The sequence below is a fragment of the Brienomyrus brachyistius genome, chromosome 19, assembly GCF_023856365.1.
Source record: "Brienomyrus brachyistius isolate T26 chromosome 19, BBRACH_0.4, whole genome shotgun sequence".
Lineage (NCBI taxonomy): Eukaryota > Metazoa > Chordata > Actinopteri > Osteoglossiformes > Mormyridae > Brienomyrus > Brienomyrus brachyistius.
The window spans coordinates 8,849,909-8,871,561 of record NC_064551.1 but is presented as its reverse complement, the minus strand read 5'-3'; the positions used below and the strand labels follow the sequence as shown (position 1 = coordinate 8,871,561).

The window sequence follows — 21,653 nt, the reverse complement described above, 5'->3', positions numbered from 1 at the left end:
TGTCAACACACTTTACTTGACACTACAGCACGGGAAAAAAACTCAACAAATAAATATGTTTCAGACCCTCAACTCATATGAACTTGGTATGGAGGGGTAGATCTTTATTTTAAAGACACATTAAGAAGCAGATACCATCATAGACCTACAGTATTAAGCCAGTAAATCACGTTTCCTAATTAGATATGGTAATCTGCTAATTAACGTCGGACTCTGTCGGCTAGGTACGGAATGTAAGCCTTTCCTGGCTAAAAGGAATAGATTTATAAGACTCTTCACACTATTAATCCCTTTACAAGGGTGTTAAAACAGACAATATACTTTCCTCATCCTATAAGTATTGACCTAGCTGCTAATTGCTGTGAATTCAAAGCAATTGGGAATGTTGCGGCAGAGACATGGGATGCTAATGAGAGCTGAAAATGAGCTTGTGCACTGTTCGCTTTTTGCAGATTTTGCACGCAGAGAAGGGGCGTTGACTTCTCTGAGCTGCAAGTATGCGCTAATGCTGTACAACTTTCCCTAGATGTGGCACTAGCCTAAGCTCTTTCATAAGAGCCCCATATGCACCGTCACAGCCTTCCATTGGGAACCACATTTCAGATTAGTCTGTTGTCCAAGTATGGGGGAAAGGCTGGACTTAAGTGCAGAGCTCTCACACTGGGTGACCAATGAGCTTGCCAACAAACGAATCGGGAAACACTCTGAATGGGCGAGCACAGCAAGCCATCCCCGGGCCTGGCGAATCACATTGCCCCGAGTCTTTCTGTGATTCAGCAGCATGCCGATATTATACATTATGGTCTTAAAATGGCTTGACATTTCCTTCAGCAGTCTTTGGAGGAATCGATACCTCGATGTCTGCAGTGAGAGGGCTGGTCGAGGAAGAGAAAGGTGGGGAATGGATTGATTTTTTATGGAAAACTCGGTTAGGTGACATGTTTATTTACTGCATTTAGAGAATCCTATTTGCTATATGTTATCTAATAACATCTGATTTCTTTTTTGTCTTTCAGTGTATTTGCCAGTGTCCCTAAAATATTACGCACAACAATTTCAACAAGGTATAACATTTTGGTATGTGGTAAATATTGGTACGAGACTATGTGTGGTATATACCAATGCTGAGGCATATAGAGACGTTTTTAATTGAAAGTGCTTTTTTCAAGATTTATTAAGGGTTATTGAGACATGACTCTCTCTGTTCTCCCTATGTGTCATTTCCTGCCCCAGGAGGGGGACCCTGACATGTGACCTGCTGTGTCGCTTTCTGGTGAGAAATGGCACCTTCGCCCGCTTCTGAGCTGACTGTTCTGCCTCCAGCTTCTGATGCTAATTTGGGCACATTACCTGGGCGGCATACGGGAGCACAGACCCCACCCCCTGCAGGCGGATCGTGTGCCCGCTCTGAGGCGGGCTGCGCGACCCGTTTGGGAGGGCGAGGAGCTTCCTGTGCCCCCCTCAGTTGGCTTAACCAGCAGCTCGCTGGGTGTTATCCCGTTAGCGGTGAGGGGGTCACCTGTTCTCAACGCCAACCTCTTTGAAGAGGCTGGGGACCTGCTGGCCCTCCCACTGCCCACTGTCATCCGCTGGGTTTGGCAGTGCATCCTAAACCATGACATTATCGAGGACTTAACATTGAGAGAAGAAGGTATGTAATGTTCATGACGGGGGGCTGCAGTGTCTCTGTTGCCTCACACCTCCAAGGCGACGGGTTCGAGCCGCGTCTGTGGGGTTTGCATGTTTGCCCAGCTTTTCTCCAGGTTCTCCGGTTTCCTCCCACAGTCCAAAAAGCATGCAGTTAGGTGAGCTGCCATTTCTGCCTTGCCCATGGAGTGTGAATGTGTGTCCAGGTATGTGTGTGTACCCAGTAACAAGCTGCCATCCCATCCATCGCGTCCCCCGCCCTGCGCACGCTTCCTGGGCTGCTCATGAAACATGGATTAATAATATCCTACCTATTGCACAATGATTTAATATATGGAGTTACCTTTGTATCTGACTGCATTTGAGCAGAGAGAAGGTCAACAAACAGAAATGTTTGTTTCTTTTGGCTGAAACAGGATTTCGGGCAAAATCATCCCTCTGACAGTTGGGAGGCCGTGAAGTTGGATTTCTGCCGAAGGGCATGTGTTTCATAGGGGCGTTTAAACACTTTCCTGTCTTCTTTGCAGAACATCAGGCCCCACAGTGTGAATGGGCATGTGAGCCCCTTTCCTGCAGTGTATGCTGGGAAAAGCTGTTACATCAGGCAGTCTGTGTCCGTTCCCGCTACGGATATTTAGCGCTGTTCCCTGGATGCTTCATTTTTTGTTAGCCTAGAAGCATACATGTTATCTTTGCTTTGTTTTATACAGTCCGATGCTAACGTGAACAAAACAGTCACATTTTGTCCCCTATTATGTGTCAGCTGACCTGTTTTTTGCAATGAAAAATTATATATCTGCTGATTGCTGCTGGGAAAATGCTGCTGAATAGATGTCTGTGCATCCTGGGCGTAAAGGCAGCTTCTGTCATATCCGGAGCGATGCAGGCGCGCTCACACTGCACGCTCACACTGCACGCTCCGTGCCGTACTGCCAATCGCGCGGCTCGCTTGGCTTTCTCATCCGTCAGGATCCTGATGAGCTCAGCCACACTTCCCAGCATCGCGGTAGCGCTGCCAGGCTCAGGGCCGTGAACACAGATAAGACTGTGTTCCTGTTACCTTCACCCCCCCCCAGAGTAAGTAGAGATGTGTAGCAAAGATTCAGAGTGCTGTTCTGCCTGCTTGGGACTTCACTTACCCTGTGGTTTTCACTTTAGATGCAAAAGACTAAACTACTGCACTTGATGCAGGCAAGTGTACATGCCCAGACGTCTCGGCAAATTCCCCACATCAAACATTGCAATGGCATTATTATAAGATCTAAAGTCTTCAAAACCATCTAAGGGAACTTACAAGTCTCCTTTGTAAGATTTGATTGTGTTCTTTTTTTTTTTTTGTTAATCCCACATAAGTACATTCTAAAATTCAAAAATTCTTTAGTTTTCACACATCCCATCTTTCGCTTCTATGAGGCACACATATGGAGCAAAGCCTATGATCAGCCATTTATCCAGGCTTTTTTTAGAGCACATTTCTGGGCCTTTATCAAGGGCCCAACAGTGATATGATCACTCTGCCAGCCGTGGGACTCAAACCGGCAACCATCTGACCACAGACACCAGGTTCTAGCCTTCAGAGCTGCACGCTGCCCCTATAGGCTGAAATGAAATCGCGGGCGATGGTGGCATTGATTTGTCACAGTCAGAGCTGGATTGCTGGATCCAGATTATCATCTCTGACACTGTCAGCTTGATTGTTAAAGCCGGTATTCCCACGAGTGCAAAACAAAAATATTTTGATAAGAATGACGTTGAATGTACCAACATCCCTTTAAAGGAGACTGTATTGGATACTGGGGTGTAATAGACATTTAGCTTTGGCCTGTCTTTGAGTCTCTGTCTCGCTGCCTGACGAATAGCATGATGGGAAACTCGTTTCGGTGAAAATGTGTGTCTTATGTTTGTGTTTATGACGCTCTGGTATTCTGAGCTGGAATCTCAAATATGTGGAAAAAAACTATTTGAATAATCTGTCAGAAGTCGTGCTTTTATTTAGTTTAACAAAGGCGGACATCTTTGGGGTGTTTCTGAAGGCTCTTAAATTCTCCCTGTAGATGCTGCCACCCCAGCGTACGGTCGTCCTCCAGGCCGGGGATCTGTTTGCGCTCACTTGATGAATTCGACGTGTTTATGCTTTTGTTTGCATGGCCCCGCATACACCCACTGAGCAGAACTGTCATCGACATAAAGAGCGCCTCATATCGGGCTCACTCTACTGCGTTTGCCTTTCCTCAGGCCACAGCCTGACAACTTAATTGAAACAGTTGATTATTCTGCTGTTTGCCACTGTCTCAGATGCTCATATTGAAGATATTAGCTGGCACGGTACTTTTCCTGTTTGTAGGGCCTGTACAGACCTCCCTGCAACATGGATCCAATTAGCCCGGCTCTCAATGCAACCTGTGCTTATACCGTTTCACTTGTAAGACAGTCACGTGACCCGCTTTACGGCTAAACACAGGCTGACTGGTTAAGCACAGATCTTTGTTATCTCTCAGGTTCTGATCATCGCTCCTTTCTTTAAGACACCCCAGCGCTACCTGTGGTTTTCATGCCTGTACATCTGTTTGTCACTTAGGGAAAAGTCAAGGTCAGCATGCGCTTGGACGTATGCCACAATTCTGGCCAAGTTTTGATTTAGGACTTGGAATGAACTTCCTGTATAAAACCTGGTTTCGGTCTTTTCTGCTGTGTTCATATGCATCAGGAGTTCCTAAACATGGTCCTGCTGGCTTCCCAGGGTGGGAACCTCTCGTTTCCTTAAGCCTCTCCAGTGTCTTGGGCTGAAGGCCGAGGTCCTGCTGGTGGCTGGCCGTCCATGTAAACCCTCCATCTTCACACAGGTGCTTCTCTTTCTCTGTTTAGTGCAGCCCCCAGCCTGCTCTTCAGGTGTGTGTCAGGTATGATATTGAATCTGATGACTCCTCGGACAGATCTCCAGTGTCAGGAAACATTGACATAGTCATTCCACATGGAGAACTTTGCTAATCTTGTGACTGGTAATATGATATAATCAGCCACCTTCTACTGCACTGATTCCCCTTCTAGATTAGTTCTGTTGCCTTGTGTGTGTCTATGTGTATGTTTATGTGTGTGTGTGTGTGTGTGTGAGTCTATTTGTGTGTGTGTCTGTCTATTATATAATAATGCAATGTCATGCAGTCAAATGTCATAACTGTCATGTATGGGAGGTAGAGATGTGACGTGCGGGGATCATGTGACATATCTGGAGTGAGCGGGGGGGGGGGGGGGGGTGTTTAGGCACTGTTAGTGTGCTGTCATCTACTCCGCAAACGTCCCCGTGCCCCGGAGCCTGACTGGGTCCCGGCAGCAAGGATGCTGAAGCTGGCATCCCCAAACCTCCGGTGCTGTCAGGCTCCACAGCAATTAAAGCACACCGGGGCACCGGGGGGATGGGGGGGGGGGCTCTATCCCTGCTAGATCCCTGTTTGTTTCTCAAATTAATGCAAACCCTGTGCCACATTCTCCCCACAGCCTATTTTTATGCAGGAGACGCAGCTAATTGGCATGTTTGGGGGGCAGTTTCCTTTTAACGAAAGAAGCTGTCTGCATGTCTAAATGCTTCACTTTCTCCACTGTCCATATATACCTTGACGCTGATTTAAAATAATCCAAAAAATTTGAATGTGCTTTTTGCAGCCAATTGTTCCCAAGATGGTACATTTTTAGCAGTAATTGGGGAGGGGCAGGGCTATGGATCATCTGCCCACCCATCATACCCCTGTATCCAGCCCAGGATGGCTTTCTGGGACCGCTACTGAGAAGAGTGCTGGAATTATGCGGCTGGTCTGCACAGAGTGGTTGTGGTGCCACGGAAGATGATGTGGGTGTACGACACACCCTGTGTTTTTGTGGTTTTGCCGTGCTCTATGTGATTGGTATCTGTACCGGTGATCAGTAGGTTGTTGGTTCAAGCCTTATCTGAACTGTTACATCTGAGTCCTTGATCTAGACCATTAATCCCCCGGCCAAATGTGCCAGGGATGTTGAATAGATGGTCTGACCCAGTGCTCTCAATTAAGCTTCGCTGTCACGTGTATATGTGTGTGCCCCAGTTGGTACATGTGGTACACGTGTATATGTGTGTGCCCCAGTATGGTACATGTGGTACACGTGTATATGTGTGTGCCCCAGTATGGTACATGTGGTACACATGTATATGTGTGTGCCCCAGTATGGTACATGTGGTACACGTGTATATATACTTGTGCCCCTGAAACACAGAGTATGACTTCCCTTCCTCGTAACTGAAGCTGCCTGCCCCCTTGCCTCTCCTTCCCCGTACAGGTGGCACCCCCATCTCTCCCCTCTTCCTGCTTAACTCGCCCCCCGCTCTCTTTCAGTATGTCGCTGCTACCGCGCCTTCTCTAGTCCTCCCGCATAGCTTAACAAATCAAGCTCATGGGTTTCACTTTGCCAAATGACAGTTTAGCTGCTGTGTATGTGTCGCCCATAAAGGACCCTTCAATAGGGAGGAAGGGCTGTGCTGTGCTTTCCCTGCTCTGGAGTCACCGAAAGGGGCCATATACTCAATGTTTTTCCCTAGAAAGGGTTGATAACACGGGTTTAAAATTCTATTGGTGCATCAGCAAAATGAATTTGGTCACATAAATATTCTTTGCTTTAATAATAATAACAGGCCATACATCAGGTGACATGGATGTGCACAAAGGCACAGTAAACAAAGGTTATGGGCTCTGTCTACACGTCTGACCTGTTCACATTTATGTACCATGTAGAGGAATGTTCAAAGGAAACTCACACATGGTCCGAGGCACAGTGAAAACGACCTCTTGCTGATTTTGTTATACACTCATCTTGTATGCGGTTCAAATTAACGCTTTGTTAATTTACTTCATACGGATTTGCATTAAGAGGAAGGTGTTTTTAATTAATAGCTGTTAAGCAGTTAAAAGATTATTAAGTTTGTTAAAATAACTTCCATCCGTCCATAATCAGCAGACAATTAGGATTTTAATGGCAGCTGTATTGCATGAAACGCAAACTGACTGAAATGAATGAGATAGGTGAATGTGTGTGTCTGCGTGTGTGTGTGTGTGCAGGGCGTGCGTCATATTGACGTCACTTGCAAAATGATGTGCAAACGTTTTAACCCTGACTGTGTTTTCAGTGTCCCTTCACTGCAACTCCCCTCTCCCTGCCCTGGCATCTAGCGGTGCTTAAAAAATAAACGACGAGGAATAAAAAGACGCAGATCACAGAGTACGTGATTGCACTCATAAATACGTGCTGTGGTGAAGGTTTCTTACATGTAGGCCTCAGCTATCTGCCTGTTTACAGGAACCCCTGTGTTACGATATTATCACAGGTAATATCAAGGGGAAAGACAAGCCCAGGCCACAGAGGCATCGTAAGACAGGAAATGCCGCTTTGTTCTGCAGAGGGGAATCCAAGGTAGGTCACCTTATATACTCTGGGTGTTACTCTACATTTATGTAGAGTCTGAAAGTGTATGTAGTACATAAAACATTGCTGTATGTCATGTACAATATGTACTGATGTATGTTATCTGCATTGTGCTGCTTGAATCTGCACATACTATTGTATTGATCATCTTGCATTTGTTCCTCTCTGTTGTGTATCTTGTGTCCTGTTTTTATTGTCTGGCTGTGTTATGCCCTAATTCTGGTGTAGGCAATCCCGGAGTGCTGGTGTCTAGCAGCTTTTCCATCCTACCTGGTCTCTGATGAACCACACCTGCACTAATCATAAGATGCTTCTTTTCCACAGGTAAGTTGGTGCAGTACCGTGGTTTGTCTCTACAAATGTAATGTGAAGTAAAATTATGAAATCTTTGGCTCCACAGGTCCACATTAGCGCTTAGTTGTTCAAAGTTCGTTCCCAGCATATCGAAGCTGATGAAAAGCAGTGGCATCCCAGAATGCCCTGTTTTGGGGGAGATACGTGGGCGCTCATGGAAGCGCAGGAGAGGTGAAGCACAGCTATAGAAGCATTTCAGGCAAGCCGACAAAAAAGCGTAAACTGTTTATGTTGAGCTGAGTTAAACGCGCATTACTCATGCTTTCCTGGACTACGTGCTGGCAGCCGGAGGTACTGAGCCTGCAGGTATCGCGTTGGGATTCCTCGGCGATAAACGCCCTCACAGGCTCACGCCTCATACCCCGCTCCAGTTGGGCGACCACATAATAGGATTCATTTCAATCACAGATTTACCTGAGACTCAAATGTGCAAGATAAAAAATGCATATTTCAAGGTGCTTCTGAACCAAAAATAATTTGCAGCTGAGTCAGGATGTATAGCAGTGGAACTGGAGCTAGACTTGGTGTGAATCATGTTGCCCCCACATGCCCAATACCATCCTTCCCCACACCGTTACTAATGGATCCTGTGGCTTCACCCCAGGTGACCCCATCTCGCCTTCAACTAAACAGCAATGCTAACATCCACCAACGCAGTTCGGGAGCCGGATAACCTCTTACAAGCTTCTATCTTTCATAGAGTGATAAAAAAAATCCTAGGCTTGAAGAACTTTTGCATAAATAATCCTAAACTATAATATTTAAGCATAAACAATAAAACAAAGTACAGCTTATTTTCCTGGCTGAAACACGTCTGAATGAAATGGTTAACTGGATGCCTAAAGCAAGTATGCTTGTGTTGCATTGAACAGGATGGAGGTGAACTCAGTACATCTTTTGTATGTCTTTGTGTCAAGCTGCTATACACATTGTCTGTGGCAAGGGTCATGTAAGCTGGGTCCGGCGCCATGCAGCACACTGCATTCCAGGCATATTTGCTGGTATTTCAGTTGCAAGCAGACATTCTGGTGCGCATTAAAGATCCCAGTGTCAGATGGAATGCCATAAAAATATATTTTGATTTTATATGAGGTGTGAAGTGAGAAAGGCCAGGCTTGTTTGGGTATAATTGTTCATGGCCTCCATTTAATGATCACTTATACCCAGCATCCAAGGATTATGCAAGCCACATGTATGGGCACCTTAAAAGGGGAATTATGTAGTGATTGCACTTCTAGTTAACAAGCTCAGGAGACCCCTCACAGCAGTTTGCCTCCACTAAGAGGCTCATCATCTCGTTTCATCTTCCCGCCGCTTTTCTGGTGAGGACTGCGGAGGCAGCATGCCGAGCATCTCGAATCGCACCTCTTTTTCCATGGCCACAGACTCTAGCTCATGCTAGATACACTCCCTCCAGCATATCTGGGGGTCTCCCAGGGACCTCCGCCCCAGTGGGACACGCCCAAAGGGCTCCCATAGAAGCTAACCAGCTGGCATCCTTATAAGAAGCCTGAAGCACCTCAGCTGACTCCTCTCCATCAGATGGATCAGTGAGTCTATTTCAAGGTCCCTCTGGATCTCTGAACTCTTCACCCTGTCATAATTAGCCCAACAACTCTACAGAGAAATCTCATTTCGGTCCATGCTACTTGTGACCTTGAATTTTTTTTTGGTCATTACCCCCAGCTCATTACCGTAGGTGAGGATAGGGACATGATATTGACCAGTAAACTGCAAGCCCCTCTTCAGCACCGTGGATGTCCTCTGTGCTCAAAAACTGCAGCTGCCAAACAAATCCGCCTATCAATCTCACATTCCCTCATACCATCACTCATGTACAAGGTTCTTCAATTTCTTCATTAAGGGCAATCCACTTTTCTAAGCGAACGTCATAGCCCCGGATTTGGAGGTGCCAGTTCTCGTGCCTGCCTCTTCAGAGTTGAAGCATCAAATTCCTCAAGTACCTTCTTGAGAGTTTAACCGGATGAGGCCAAAAGCATCAATATAATGTGCAAATAGCATGGATGGCACTTCCAGCTCCCCATAACAGGCCATCCTTTCAGACACACCATGAAATTGGCTTGGACGGTATTATCATAATGCAGTATGCAGCAGTATTTAGGGAATGTGGCGGTATTTTGGGTAAACCATTGTATTTTGAAGTTCCCCCTCGGTGAATTTCATCACCAAAGCACTAGTAGAGCATCACTTTTAAAAATACAGGCAGTACCCAGATTAAGAATGACTGACATACAGATAACTAGTACATGAGACAAACTACCATAAGGCCTGTTATCCAAGGTGCTAACTAGTTTGAGACGATCATTAGTGTGTGTGGCTGGAACGTGCCAGGAACCACCTCTGCAAGTTAGTCTCCCGGTGGCAGTTAGGGGGAGTAAAAGGCATAATTACGTATAGAGGTGTTTTTCTGGACAAATATGTGATCATACATGATAGGAGAGAACACTGGATTCAGAGGGGATTTATTTCATTATTGATTTACACCTGTTCTTAATTGTGTTTTTTGCATATTTAATAATACATTTTAAAACAAATTCAGTTTTCCCTGCTATACCGAAATTGCATCGAACTGTGAACCAAAACCAAGGATCGTACGGAACCGTGAATTTTGTGTACTGTTACAACTGCCATCAAAAGTTGACTGAAATGAAATGATGATACTTCATTGATCCCCCTGGGGAAATTCTCTTTTTATTTGTATTTTAAGCACAGTATTGTTTGTTTGAAACACTTGAAGGTTTGCTTGAAACACTTGAATTGCTATTGACTAAATTTCTGGAATTGTGACATCCCTAGTAGTAACAACCACTGTAATGGCACCCAGACGGCATCCCTGCATGCATGTGCACCTCTACCAACAGAACCTCAATTTCAGCCCCACTAACATTCTTCTTTAACATTCTCTCGCCATTATCAAGTAGACGATTTGGGCTTTGATTCAAGGTCATTTATATGCTAATGGTATTGCTGGGGGGCGTTCCCAAAGTGGAGCTCTAAAACCATTAAGCTGCACATGAGTTCTGTACACACATTTTTTTTGTGCGTACGTTCATTTTCTATGAATCACACTTACACACTTTCCAGAAATGGTCTTTGGTCATATGTAGGCTAGGATTTATGCAACTTTTTTATGAATGAGGCCCCAGATTCACATTATTAGTCTCATCTTCGGTACACTGGAATAATCCTTCCTCAGGAGGCTGAGAAGTGTGATCCCTCTATAGTTATAAGATCCCTTTCGGCCCTCTTTTTGAAAATAAGGTTCTCCATCAATGTTTGCCAATCATCGGGTACTTTACCTGCCTTCTGTGCAACATTGAAGACACATTAACCATGTCACTCAGTGCTTTCAGAGTTTTCTCACCACCAGCACAACTTTAGCTGCGATGATGGACTCTGATCCACAAGAATTTTCTGAAAGTAACTCCTTGTGAGAGGGCATATCCATCAAGTTAAGGAGTCCAAAGTCTTCCAACTCCAGAAAATCAGCACTTCCCCTTTCTAGCTGAATACACCTTGAGCAAGGTCCCACCTCCCCCTTTTGAGGTATTGAACCATCTTCCAAAACGTCTTGGGCACCATTCACTAGTCTGTCTCCATATTCTGTCCCAGCTCCTCCCAGGCATGACTTCTCACTTCCATGGCTGCCTTTGTTGTAGCTTTTCTGGTCTGTTGGTACCTTTCAGCTGTTTCCAGAGACCCTGATGTTAGCATTCTCCTCAAGGCTTCCCTCCTTAGCTTGACAGATTTCCGCACCACATGTGTCCATTAGCTCATCTTAGGGTTACTGCCATGGCAGACACTGACTGCCTTCTGCTCCTTCCAAGGAGAAGTTATTCACTTTACGCTGCAGCATCGGCCAGATGTTCTCTCACTTCTCGTCTAGATTATCCTGGTTCATCTGGCCCTCTTGACATGTGTCAGATCCATTTCCCCACAAACTGATGATTATTTGACAGTTCTTGCCCATTGTATTCAACCGAGTGTCTAAAACACGCAGCCTTGAGTCAACTGCCAAGTCAACCATTGACCTTTGCTCTGGGACCTTCTGCATTAAGCATCCATGTGTCCTTACAGGGTGTTTATTATGGACAATCCATGGTTGACAAACAAGTCCAGTAAGAGTTCACCAATCGGCAGTTTTCTCTTTGTAACCGTCAGCTGCATAGAAACTAATCTCTTATCTACTGGGAAAAACTCCAGCTGCACAGCCTCATCCTGGCTTTTGTGAGCATCCCCACACCTGCTTGGGGTCTTTCACCATGGGGAACTCCAGAGTTGGAGAAAGTCCATCCCTGATCGTGAGGTTTGGTTGCAGAGCCCACACTAAGCATGTATGTGAGGTGGACTCTATCCGGCTGATTAATTTCTATGCTCCACACCAGCTCAGGCTCCATCCCTGTGATAGTGGTAACATTCCACATTCTCAAAGCAAGTGTCCATTTCGATGGTCAAATCAACCCGGGTTCTTCGTATTCAGGCCTTCCAACGAAATGGCGGTACACCTGACCTCACTTTTCACATTGTAGGTAATGAGCCCACAAGATGGCTTCAGGTAGCCATTTTAGATAGAACCTGGCTGGGGTATGTGGGTTGCTGGAGCGAGGTCTGGCTTCAGGGGTGGCTCCCAGGTAACTCTATCCCCGGCAGAGTACACAGGTTCTTCCTGGTACCTTTTACTCTGGGTCTTTAGTCTTGAGTCAAAGACAGTTTGGCTTCTCCCGACAGACCTGTTCTCTAAGGGAGGCCTTATCAAGAGTTCAGGCTCTAGACAACAGAGCTCTGTGGATCATTAAAGTAAATCCCTCCACCACACGAAAAGCTCGATCCTCAGAGGGGCTCTGCCCTGGTAAAGTGAATTCCATGAGGATGGCCTCCTAAGTAAGGACCACGCTGAACGATTACTACCCCAGCTGCATAAGGGGCGACTGATAATCCAGCTTGTCAGCACATGCCCAATGGAATACGGCTGAATATGACTAGGAACCATTATTACCTGTATCTGGGGGGGGGCATTCCTGCTCATCCCATGCTCTGTAATGAGCACCCATATTAACATCATTTTTTAGATAAACATAAAAAATTGCCTAATAAGAGATTAGTTTATGAGGCTTGACTGTGTTTACACAGGTATGGATGCATGCTAACTGTCCTGGGTACCCATTCAGCAAAGGCATGACACCCTTTAATAAGAGTTGTTCCATCACTTTAGTTTCCAAGGAGAACAGCCTGTTTCATGATTGATGACTTAAACCTTGATCACTGTACCACCCTTGAAACTCTAGAACCAGAGCGGAAGGAATGAGAACATTTTCTGTCCTTGTGCGACATGTATGGTTCTAATGCAGAGCCCTGGGATTAGAAAATATTAGGTTCATAAAAAAAGAAATAGCCTTATTAGCAGGAGTGAAACTATATAATGTGGAATCTATGGAACTATTATGGTGACCCCTTAGTAAATGATTTCTACTCCACAGGGTTACTATACATGGAAGGCATGGAGGCACTAAATCGCTTTAGTCTCAAGTAAAAGCAGCTGAGAGCTGATGTAAGCTAGGTATACAAAATCCAGAGTTAGCTAGGTAAAGGGACCTCGAGTACAAGGACTACTTTATCATTACTACTGGTTTAAGAACTTCCTAAATGTTTTCTGTAGAACTTTGATTCAGTCCAATATGAATCATATTTAGTTATTTAATTTCCAGACAAGCAGGATAGGTTTAATTTGGAAAATCAGCGGTGTAGGAGTTTTAATGCACTTCCAATAACTTAAAAATTATTTCTTTAATTCCAAGAACAAAAAGATTCATAAAAGAGACTTCTTAAAAATCCCGAAGTATACAAACAAAAAAATAAATAAAATAAATTCCCCACACCTTTACTTGATCAGTATTTCACCCCTTTTGTTTCTAATACTACACCTTTAAAGTGATTTGTATATTACGTTCTTTCACATCCATAAGCAATAACATGTAATAATAGAACTCATGCATAACATAAACAATTAAAATTAAATAGTATTTAATGGACAGCTCTGGAAAAAATTAAGAGACCACTGCAAAATTTTGAGTTTCACTCATTTCTCAATTTATGTGTCTGCAACTGGATAAAAAAAATACATATATATTTTTTGCAAACTCCGGCCTGGCTCCTCCCGGTTTCGCATTAATGAAGGGCTTCTTCCTTGCTTTATGGGTCTTCAGTTCTGCTCCTAGGAGCCTGTTATGAACTGTTCTAGCCGTGCACTTCACACCTCTTAATGTTTCCCATTCTTCTTGAAGGTCACTTGGTGTCATCTTCCGATTTATGAGGCTCAGTCAGATTAGTTGATGGTCATCTCTGACATTAGAAAGTCGCTTCTGCCCTCTGCCTGTCTGCTTTCTGGTCACTGCCAGTGTCTCCTGCTTCACCTCGTTCTTGTGTCCTGCTGTCTTACAAAGTTTGAGTATGGAAGCAGCCTGCCTCGCAGTGTAGCCTTCTGACAGCAGAACCAGGATTAAACCAGGATTTTAAAAAGCAGATTTAAAAGCAGACTTCTTTTAGAGCTGTTTACATTTGATATATACACTTGATATGTACATTATGTTTGGCTTGACCTAAGGTGGGTCAGTTAACCATCCACGTGTCCCAAGGAGTGCCAGTCTCAGGCTCTGTGTTGTCTGAGCGGCAAACAGCTTAAGATTAGGTTACCCATGCAAACTATTCACATGTGTTATCCAGTAAAAACTAGCAGCACATGGCTTATTGGTCCATTCTCAGGTATCCATAGACTCTGTATTGCTGGAGCTCATCCCCAGTGCTTCTTCTGTGCACCTTTCCTCTGTTCTCTGCCCTTCCAGAGACTTTGAAGAGGAGAGGCGCCTCCCGCAGGGCAGTAAAGCCTGGTCTCCCGGGTCCAGGCGCAGTGCCCAGCCGTGCAACATGTGCCTCGTCCTATTCCGAGGCTCATTTGTTTCCAATTAGGGCACTTAGGGTAGGTTAGCATATACAGGTTAAAGTCATTTCATTGCCTGGCCTTTTCTGTGTTCACTGAATGGCACGATCAATAATGTAAAAACTGCCCTAAAAAAAATCATCTGAGATTTTCTGTGCATTTGCCGTACGTGTAATTTAATTGTAAGATGTGCATTTTTTTATAAGAGCCGACTGGCCCTGCAAAATGGCAATATTAATATGGTTACCAGGCACCAAAAGGGAATACAGGGAGTGAAGTCATTTAGTATTATTTGTTATGTACAAAATGCAAAAGAGTACTGCTGTAATGATTCTTTTACAGTTTGAGATGCACTTTCTCAGGGCCACTGTAAACTGCTACAAGGACGTATTTGCCACGGTACACAAAGTACCTCAGTAGCTCCGACAAGGAGCTGCCAGCAGTCCTCCTCCCCAGCTCTTCCGGCTGCCTCATTTTTTCACCTGTGCCGTAATCCTAGCTAGGTTGCTTACACCCTTGTGGCCTCAACCAAATTACCATGTTTCCTTTCGAGTCGTGGTCTTAGCGTTCTGTCTTGATTTCAGACTCTCTTGTGGCTCCCTCCTTTCGTGATTTCTCATTCTACAACTCTGCATTTTCTCAAACATCATCTATCTCCCGATTTACCTTCACCGGGCTTTGATTTCTGATTTGCATAATAAAACTCGAATCTCGAAAACTCAAAAAAAGCTGAATCTGAACCTGCTAGTTTTTTTCTCTCCATGACAGCTACATTGAGGTCAACAAATGACACGGAAAACTTTCCATGTCCGTGTTACTTTTTAGAAGCAGTAGCAGATACCCGTGACCACAAAAATATGGAGCTCTTGGTTAGCCTCCAAAAGAGAGTTGGCAGCTCCTACCAGCAGATTATTCCACCACAGCAAAGCTTTAATGAGAAGAAAGTTACTCAGGGCTGCTACAGAGGGAATAGGAAGCCTTATGGTTAAGATTTATATGCATGGAGGTGTGAAGGGATGTATCAGGCCATCTGCCAAGGAGAATGCATCATCTAGAAAGGCTGATAACTCAGCTGATATGTTAGCACACTTCATATGATATCGCATTAAGGCAGCTTGGAGGTCTGAAGAAGAAAAGAATTTTGGAAAGATCAGGAGGATGAGAGAAATTTGCAAGTAATTTTTATAAACCTGTAGTCCAGTTAGGGTCAGTATCACAGTAGTTATTGTCATAGCAGTCTGTGTGGTAAGGATTAACTGATGGTTGAAAGGAGTTGAGAGCATTAACATGGTCATGACAGACATCAGACTAGTTGTCCTCAGTGAATCTGCTTGGAGACTACAAACATGGCACCGTTTACCTGGAACTAGGAATGAGGGTCTCAGCTCTTTATTGGTCTATAGCTCTGTCAATCACAACCCAGAAAATACAACCAGGGGCCTGTATAACACAGCAGGATTTATTACTCAGTCAGATAACTTCTCAGATTTAAGGTAGTCTGGGCTAAATCTAAGTAAATGTAAAATCCATTTAAACCGGGGTACCTCATATCCGATAAGTTATACAGCTAAACAGGAAATGTAGCTTTGTGATACAGGCCCCTGTTCTCTGATTAGTTCAAGGTATCCCAGTTTAAATGGACTTTATCTTTGTTCACTTACATTTAGCCCGGACTCTCATAAATCCAACAAGGTACCAACCAATCACAACTTGTGTTTACATGTTGTCAGCCAACAGCATGCCAGATAGACTGTTGCAGACAATTTTGGATTTGCAAATGTTTTTGACCATTAAACTTTATTCACATTACCTGTGAAAAAATTTTACAGTTAGCGGAACAAAATTTTGTGGTCTGCTAATGGTTTTCAAAGCTAGCGGGAATGCTAATCCCCTGAAGAAAAAGTTAGCTTGTCCAATTAAAAGATGGATATGCAGAAAAGCTCCGTGTGTCTGGCTTCCCAGATGCACTAACAATCTGAAATGGCCTTGCAGTGTTTTCGAGGAAAATGGTTTTGAAAAATGTGTTGCCAAAAACAACCCAAAACAGGTAATTCAAGTTTTGAAAAGGGCCCAGTGAGGGAGATTTCAGACATGATTTCCAAGTATTTTTAAACTATATTATAGGTTGTAGGATGGGGCAGGTTGGAAGGCTAAAGACAGAAGGTAACAGTGACAGATCTATGTGTCCCTTAGCAGGCTTCAGTGCAAAACATTCACAGGGAAACGTTTCCCACAGGAGAAAATGTTCTTGGGCAATATATGTAATAATTTAGTCAAATGCCAAGATTGCAAATAGCTTATGATGGGGAAAAAGTTTATGTGTGTTTGAGTTTGAACAGCAATATCTGCAAATATGGTTTTAAAGGAGGTTAAAGCCAAAATCTGTGAATATGTTTCCAACTGTTTCTGACATCCAACTTTTTTCACCAAACTGTTTTTTTCAGGAGACAGATATCTTGGAAGTTTTCTTGGAATCCATCACTTTGTAACTGTATACGAAACAGCAAACAAAATATGCCATCTGACTTTTAAATTAATTTCAATAAAAAATTTAGCACAATAGGTAAATGGCAAGTTTTTTTTTAAGTAAGTGGTTTTGGTAATTAAAAACTGAAAGCATGAGATAAAATTTGCGATAAGGCAATGAAAAGTTTGTCAAGGAGGATGAGCAATGAAGGTTCTGCTAAAGCTATAGGCCTGTGGGAACGCTCTGTGTTACCTCTGAAAACATCCATTCAGCAGAACAACAGGGACACTCAACAAATCCATTCCAGGAGTGAATTCTTGGGAAGTACTCTGTCTGAGTTCTGGCCAGGACCCACTTGAGGCTGGAAGCGATCCTCACAGGAGGAGATTCACTGGACTGCAAATCTGAACCCTGCACTGCCCTCAGAAGGAATGCCAACCACGAACAATGATGTCATAGTGTCCCCCTCCTCTACCGTCCTGGCAGAGGTGGGCTTCCAATGCTGGCTTCGTTACCACCTGGTGACATCAGAATTACTACAGTTCCTAGCAGTCCTGCTTAGAGCTTACAGTCTATGTTTCTCTATGGTGCTCTGATGTTATGGGGCCAGACGGAGGGTTATTATACTCCTCCATGCTGCTGCTGAAATTTCTTGTCTGGTTGGAGCTGAACCCATTGCGATCCAGCTGACCCATCCTGACCTTTCTGGAAGGAATATTGTCTTGTTATCCAACTGAAATGAGGCAGTGGGGCAGGCCTCTGAAAAAGTTGTCTTTGAGCAAATGAGGGCATATTTGGAAAGAGCATGCTGTAGTTTATTGAAAAGTGAAATGAAAATGTATGTTTTATTTTTCCTTCCATCCTACAAACATATACAGAGAGAGGGAGAGTCTTCTTCACATACCGAATGAAAGTGTCTTGGTGGCTCTTGGTCTGCTGGGGTGAAGAGTGATGCAGTAGAGGTGCCAGAACAGGCCCCATAAATTAATTCAGTTAATTAACACCGCAAATACTTCGTACATGCCCTCTCTGCCAGGTATTGTTCTCCATTCACCCATTCATCCATTTAGCAGCCGTTCGCATTCTGTGAGGTTATTGTAATGGAGCTTTTTCACTGTTGTGGTAGTGATGGGGTTTGGCTGAAGCAGGAGACATGCTGGGGGCAGCCATGGTGGGATTAGCCCTAATGGGATCAGCAGCTCAGGGTCATGTAACAGGGAACAGGGGCGGGGCACTGCAGCCGTGGTGGGATCAGCACTGGCGGGATCAGCACGTCAGGGTCATGTGACAGGGAACAGGGGCAGGGCACTGCAGCCGTGGTGGGATCAGCTCTGGCGGGATCAGCGCATCAGGGTCATGCGACAGAGGCGGGGCACTCCACCTCTGGTGGGATCAGCACTAGTGGGATCAGCCCGTCAGGGTCATGCGACAAGGTACAGGACGGGCACTCCAGCTGTGGTGAGATTAGCCCTAATGGGATCAGCAGTTGAGGTTATTGTGACAGGGAACAGGTGTGGCGCACTGCAGCTGTGGTGGGATCAGCACTAGTGGGATCAGCACGTCAGGGTCATGTGACAGGGAACAGGGGTGGGGCATTGCAGATGGGGCCATATCAGTACAGTGATCAGCAAAAGGCTGCAGCCCCTGTGCTATTCAGACCAGTGAGGTGTATAAACATACAGAGCAGACCCTCCCTCTGCAGCCAGCCACCCCTTTGTTTTTTAATCACACTTTTCCTCAGGTTCATGCTTGTTGTTTTAATCCAACCTTATATCTTTTTTCCAAGAAAGAAGTGAAAAAAAATCAATGTCTGTTAATGATGTTAATGATAATGGCTGTTTAAACCCTGTAAAGCAGAAAATCAGAAGGAAGGTATCTAGAGGCAAACTATTTGTTTTTACAGGCTCCTGTCCCTCTCTTGTGACCTCTCCTCCTCCCTTTTTGGGCAGCTGCTGGAAGGTGCTAGGAAAAGCTGGGCAGGCACATCTGTGACCCGGGCTGGCGGCTCCAGAGCCCCCCCTCCCAGCAGGGCAGCAGTCTGCTTGCTTCCCCCCCAAAACCTAGCATGGCCCCAACCATGTCCATGCCGTTAACGTGCTATGCACTACATGATAATATATGTGTGATCACATGAAGCACACCACCCCGGGGAGTCACACGTACTAACCACATCTTTGCTTGCCGGAGATTTTACAATATGTACACTTTAAAACTGTAAAAAGCAAAAATGGCTTCTGTCTACATTTGTACTTTGAATCCACCATATTTGCACTACCTTACGTCTTAGTTTAATTTAGTTTAATGTTATTTTTGCATACGTGTATATCCTTGAAAACTTGTATCTGTCTTGCTAGTTGTTGTTAGTGCACTCACTGTGGGATCTGAGAGTAGCGTAATGCCAATCCTCTCTGCGTCCTTTACATATGGCAGAATTGACAATAAAGACTTATAAAGCTTAAGCTGACATCGTACGACCAAGGCTCTGTAACTATGCCTTATGCCTCTGAATATTTACAAATCTCCAGTTTCAGGACAGCCTTCGCTAAGAAGTGTCAGTTTAATCTCTGTTCCTCTCAGCCAGCTCCAGACCTAGAATTCAAATTCCACACCTTGCTTTTTTGATCTGATCTCTGCTTGCGAAGGATAACCACTCCGGAATGATTATGGGGGTGATGTGTGGCTGTGTGGGTTCGGACTCACGATCACAGTCGCTGGTACAAATCTAGTGGTCAGGAGAGTGATGTCACTGCTGGGCCCTTAACTCTCAATTGCTCCAAGGCCACTGGATGCTGGCTGACCCCCCAAGCTTGCTGTCACCTACATATGTGCCTGTTTGGCTCATAAAGAGCAAGACAGGATCAGCGAAATGAGAAACTCCTGATGGGGATCAATAAAGTATCACTATTCTATTTCCTCTTCAACCACTTGACATTGCTTTAATTCAGCTCATTCCTAACAATTTAACATCTGTGTTGTTTTCTTGTTTCTTAATCTCACCTGCACAGGATGGTTAGTTGGTGCTACGAACACAAAATAAACCAGCCATGCAATTTGCCTGTTTATCTTACCTGCTACTGCAAGGTATTGCCACAGGTGCAGAGTTATTTCTTAGGGTTCCTTATTATGCTGCGTGTTTCTGATGCTTCTGCCGTGCCTTATATTTGTGCTTCGCTTTGTTCTCTATGTATCTGTTCGTGTCATGTGTGAGTCACACCCAGGATGTCCCACATCACATTTGCACGTCACAATGGAGGCTGGAATCTGTCACATCTCTCCATGGAGCCCGGTTGTCATGGACGTTTCAATCCTCTGGCGTTTAAAAAAAATAATAAATCCGTCAGCAGGGCCCAGTTGCTTGCGCTCTCCCAGAGCTGCAGATTAATGTTATTCTGCTTTTTATTATCCTCCTGGAGAGAGATCCTATCTCCAAAACGGCACGTTAGCACCGGATTGCTTTGGTGACATCACAGGCTACCCTTGTGACATTCTGCTTCATGTGGCAGCTCTGCAACGCCCGCGTCCCCTCAATCTCTCATGCTGCAGTTTCCGGTGTCATTTTTGGTCGTAACGGGCCTTTATTTTGCACAAATCCTGATGCTTCTGTCCCGAAGCTAGAGAGATCACAAAATACATTTATTTCCTGACAATTCCATATTGTCTTCAAATCAGACGAAACTCATTGTTTTTACCAAACACGAAATGCTGTGTTTCACTGCAGGTAACTAAACAAAAAAATAGAATCACCAGTAGCGAGGCCCAGAATCTCAGACAGCCTAACTCTGGTACCGACTTCCATTAGTTATGTATGATTATGGAGCTAAAAATAAACCATATCAGTTAAATGAAAAAGAAGGTATGCTGTGATGTACTCATCTGTCAAGGACCCATTAAAGTTTAATCTTAATAGCAAATCTAAATGTCAATTGTGATGAGATCCCTTACATCCTTTGTGGTGAATGTACAGCGAGCTCTGAGCAGAGGCGAGGCAGCCTGCTGATAGGTGCTTCCTAAACAGAAGCAGGCTGTCTTGCCTTTATGCAGCACACTGATCAAAGCAGCGCCCCCTGCAGCACACGCTGCCTCACCGCGCTTCTGAGGGACCCTTGTCAGTTTTGTTTTTCGGTCCTTTGACAGTGATATGCGATGATCTGCTTTATGAGAACGTGAAGCTTATGTGGTTTTCTTTTTAATGTACATTGAAAATGTAAAAAGCAGTTGTAGCATGATGAAAACAAATGGTTCACATTTCCTGAGGGTATCAGGGCAGGTTGGGGGGGGGGGCAGAGACAATAGACTCCATTGCTGGTCTTTTCTGATGCCTCTAGGTTCATCGCTGACTCACATACAAATGCAGATGGACCCCAGGCAGCTGCAGTGTCAGGGTCAAAGCCACCCCAGCACTCCACCACGTCACGGTCGGGCCTCCCAGCTACTCCGGCAGCTAACAGTCGGGCCGTCTAGCCACTCCGCCGCGTCATGGTTGGGGTCTCCCTGTCACTCAGCCACTCCGCCGCGTCATGGTTGGGGACGCCCTGCCACTCCACCCCGTCATGTTCGGGGCCGCCCCACACATTTTTGCTCCCTCCCAGCTCCAGTTTCTTCCCCACCAGGGAGGTTAGGCAGGGAGCTATGTCTAAGGACCAGGTTGGGAAACTGCCGTACAGCCTTCCCAACAAACAGGCGGCTCCTTTTTCTCCTCTATTGATACATCAGGGGCTGCTGTGTCCACAGGCTTTAGTCATCATCAAGGATGGATCTATCCACTTGATCCCCTGTGACTTT

The 21,653-nt window shown here is 44.9% G+C and overlaps 1 long non-coding RNA gene across 2 annotated transcripts; it reads left to right on the top strand.

Moving 5' to 3' along the window:
• The first annotated feature begins 766 nt into the window (after positions 1-766).
• LOC125714779 (uncharacterized) lies at positions 767-20,830 on the top strand. 2 transcript variants are annotated; one of them, XR_007383838.1, is made up of 6 exons: positions 767-894; positions 1,017-1,064; positions 1,234-1,273; positions 6,998-7,083; positions 7,324-7,419; positions 18,775-20,830. It is a non-coding gene; the product is annotated as an uncharacterized LOC125714779 (long non-coding RNA). The 2 variants fall into 2 exon arrangements; XR_007383837.1 differs by having other exon boundaries at positions 16,849-20,830.
• The last annotated feature ends 823 nt before the right edge of the window (positions 20,831-21,653 follow it).